Consider the following 4163-nt stretch of genomic DNA (forward strand, 5'->3'; position numbering starts at 1 on the left):
GCAGGACTGAAGGCAGGCTGGGAGGCTTACAGACCCAGGGAGTATTCACACAGGAGGACTGAAGGCATGCTGGGAGGCTTACAGACCCGGGGAGTATTCACACAGGAGGACTGAAGGCAGGCTGGGAGGCTTACAGACCCGGGGAGTATTCACACAGGAGGACTGAAGGCAGTCTGGGAGGCTTACAGACCCGGGGAGTATTCACACAGGAGGACTGAAGGCAGGCTGGGAGGCTTACAGACCCGGGGAGTATTCACACAGCAGGACTGAAGGCAGGCTTACAGACCAGGGAGTATTCACACAGCAGGACTGAAGGCAGGCTGGGAGGCTTACAGACCCGGGGAGTATTCACACAGGAGGACTGAAGGCAGGCTGGGAGGCTTACAGACCCGGGGAGTATTCACACAGCAGGACTGAAGGCAGGCTTACAGACCAGGGAGTATTCACACAGCAGGACTGAAGGCAGGCTGGGAGGCTTACAGACCCGGGGAGTATTCACACAGGAGGACTGAAGGCATGCTGGGAGGCTTACAGACCCGGGGAGTATTCACACAGGAGGACTGAATTCAGGCTGGGAGGCTTACAGACCCGGGGAGTATTCACACAGGAGGACTGAAGGCAGGCTGGGAGGCTTACAGACCCGGGGAGTATTCACACAGGAGGACTGAAGGCATGCTGGGAGGCTTACAGACACGGGGAGTATTCACACAGGAGGACTGAAGGCAGACTGGGAGGCTTATAGACCCGGGGAGTATTCACACAGGAGGACTGAAGGTTTAGGGTTACAGACCCGGGTAGTATTCACACAGGAGGACTGAAGGCAGGCTGGGAGGCTTACAGACACGGGGAGTATTCACACAGGAGGACTGAAGGCAGGCTGGGAGGCTTACAGACCCGGGGAGTATTCACACAGGAGGACTGAAGGCATGCTGGGAGGCTTACAGACACGGGGAGTATTCACACAGGAGGACTGAAGGCAGGCTGGGAGGCTTATAGACCGGGGAGTATTCACACAGGAGGACTGAAGGCATGCTGGGAGGCTTACAGACCCGGGTAGTATTCACACAGGAGGACTGAAGGTTTAGGGTTACAGACCGGGGAGTATTCACACAGGAGGACTGAAGGCAGGCTGGGAGGCTTACAGACCCAGGGAGTATTCACACAGGAGGACTGAAGGCAGACTGGGAGGCTTACAGACCCGGGGAGTATTCACACAGGAGGACTGAAGGTTTAGGGTTACAGGCCCGACTACGATTAATCGGTGTCCAAGAAACCATTCCACAAAGTCATTAGAGAACGGGAATTCAACACAAACAGGTGTAAAGGTTGAAGGAGTTGAACGTACTGTATATCTGTCTGTCCTATAACGTTCACCCTTCAGATGCTTCCACAGGGAGGGTGGTTATACAGATGTAGGATCTTAATTTGATCCCTCTTTTGCTGCTGAAAAATGTTCCTGCACTGTGGGAAATGCAAACTTCTAGTGTATTCAAGGTCTAAAAAGGCTTCTAAAGTTTGTAATTTCCACTTTAAAATGTCAAACTTGATTTGTCCTAACAAAAAATGTATGTATCCCTACATAAATGTCCATTAATTATAATCCACAAAATAATTTCCATCGCCTGTTCCATTTCCTGATTATTTTAATCCTGCAGAAAACTGGCTCAAATTAAGAACCTTCATCTGTAGTTCACTACAATCACAACCCCCTTATTGTCTTATTATATGATCTTTGATTTTACAGAGGTGTCTGAATGGGAAAACCATGGATGTGCACTGCATCTTACATCTATGCATGGACATTTACAAAAACAATTATCTTCTGCCTGAATGTCAATGAATCTATTTAATCCCCATCATTTTATTAGAGGAATATACACGACTATGTAGGACATATGGCTAAGAATAAAGGCATGGCATATGTACTGTCTCTATATATACGGTATGGTGATAGCTTTGTTTAATGTACCATGTTCACAGCCAGCGCAGTGGACAGGCAGGCTGGCGAGAATAGAACACAAACACCAGTGTCATTTCACACAGTAAACACAGCCAAGTGCTTCAACTGCATATAAACAACATCCTTTTGCACCCGTGTCAACCACCATTACACAGCATTGTGTGTGTGTGTGTGTGTGTGTGTGTGTGTGTGTGTGTGTGTGTGTGTGTGTGTGTGTGTGTGTGTGTGTGTGTGTGTGTGTGTGTGTGTGTGTGTGTGTGTGTGTGTGTGTGTGTGTGTGTGTGTGTGTGTGTGTGTGTGATATACGCATACAAGTAAGTCCATACAAATGAAGAATAGCATGAATAAACCACTCATGAAGCAGAAAATTATAGAAAGGAAACATTTGACATTTTTATTACTAATGCCTTTCTAAAGACTATATAAGAAAGCATGTTAAAGGTGTACACTACAGATGTCGGATCTTAACTTGATCACTCTTTTGTCATAGAGAATTTTCTCGTCAGTCCCTAAAAAAAAGAGCAGTTTTCTTTCTCTCCATGCGGAGGCAGTCGATTCAGTGGGATCAGGACTTTCGATCAAAATGACGTTCTCTCTCGCTCGCTCACACGCTAGGCCTAGGTCCTAATACTGCAACATTCAAATGTACAAAAATCTGTCTGAAACACAGCCATGCACATCAACAACCGTCGTTTCATATACAGTAGCTTAATAACACAAGATAGAAATTGGTTCCAACTAGGCTACGACATACTAGTGTCAACATCCCAAGGTCAGAGTTAGGGTCGCTGCTTTCACCTGGCACATAGGCCTACTGTGTCGACGTGGGTTCGATACCAGTCCATGCCATTCTGGCACGGAGAACTGAATCCCTCCCCGATATATTTACTTACACAGTTCAAATATGGACAGTCCAGGGATATTTTACCTCCGATCTTGATAAGAAGTGATCATACCAGACACTGTTGAATAGCATAAAGAGGAAACCAATAGAATAATACCAACATTAGTTTCCATTCCTACAAAGTGTCGGGTAATTTGCCACAGTAGACTTGCCATGGTAAACAATTAAATACTTTACTTATATTGTACGGAATGCTTGTCAAATAGATAAATCGCTCTTAGTCTAAATTGTTTCCGATTACAACACCAACCAGAGGGTGAACATGTCTTTTTTTTTTTTTTTACCTTTATTTAACCAGGCAAGTCAGTTAAGAACAAATTCTTATTTTCAATGACGGCCTAGGAACAGTGGATTAACTGCCTGTTCAGGGGAAGAACGACAGATTTGTACCTTGTCAGCTTGGGGGTTTGAACTTGCAACCTTGCGGTTACTAGTCCAACGCTCTAACCACTAGGCTACCCTGTTGCAAGCAGTAACACTGACATTAGCTTTTAGGGAGAGGTAATGAGGTGACCATTAACGGTTGCCATTGAGGTCAGCTGTGTGGGTGAATTTAGCACGTATTGTTGGTTTCACTAGACATCATCTGGTGATAATATAGTGCCATTGATGGTTGCAATAGGCCCCTTAATTATATTACAATACATTCTGTAGTCAACTCATTAGCATAATGACATCCCATAATAGGCTACAGTGGCTGAGTTGATGAGCTGATTTGGGCCATCAGTTAACTGACAGATTTAGGCCTAGTGTAGAACGATATATTTTCCTCCAGTGTGGATGCTCGCCCACGTTTAAGTTAGGCTATGTATAATTTCTCAGTACATTTAAATAAATGCAATGAACCTGTGGGATTAATGTATGTTCACGGTCACTATATCGTCCAGCACTGGGAGAAACTCATGCAGCTCAGAGCAAGAGCTCGCTGCTCAGACCACTGCATTACGGCACTTCACCATTCTTTATCAAGCACTAAGAATGCTATGAAAACTGATGATACATAGGCAATTGTTTTTAATTATTTTGTTTTAAACCTTCCCTAAACCAGAGCCCTAAACTTAACCACTCAGAATGAATGCCTAAACTGTTCATCTTTCAGTTGTTTCAAATCAAATGTTATTGGTCACATACACATATTTAATGGATGTTATTGCGGGTGTAGCGAAATGCTTGTGCTCCTAGCTCCAACAGTGTAGTAGTATCTAACAGTGTAGTAGTATCTAACAGTGTAGTAGTATCTAACAGTGTAGTAGTGTATCTAACAGTGTAGTAGTATCTAACAGTGCATCTAACAGTGTA

This window comes from Oncorhynchus nerka, unplaced genomic scaffold (genome assembly GCF_034236695.1).
Source record: "Oncorhynchus nerka isolate Pitt River unplaced genomic scaffold, Oner_Uvic_2.0 unplaced_scaffold_53___fragment_2___debris, whole genome shotgun sequence".
In the NCBI taxonomy this organism is placed as follows: Eukaryota; Metazoa; Chordata; class Actinopteri; order Salmoniformes; family Salmonidae; genus Oncorhynchus; species Oncorhynchus nerka.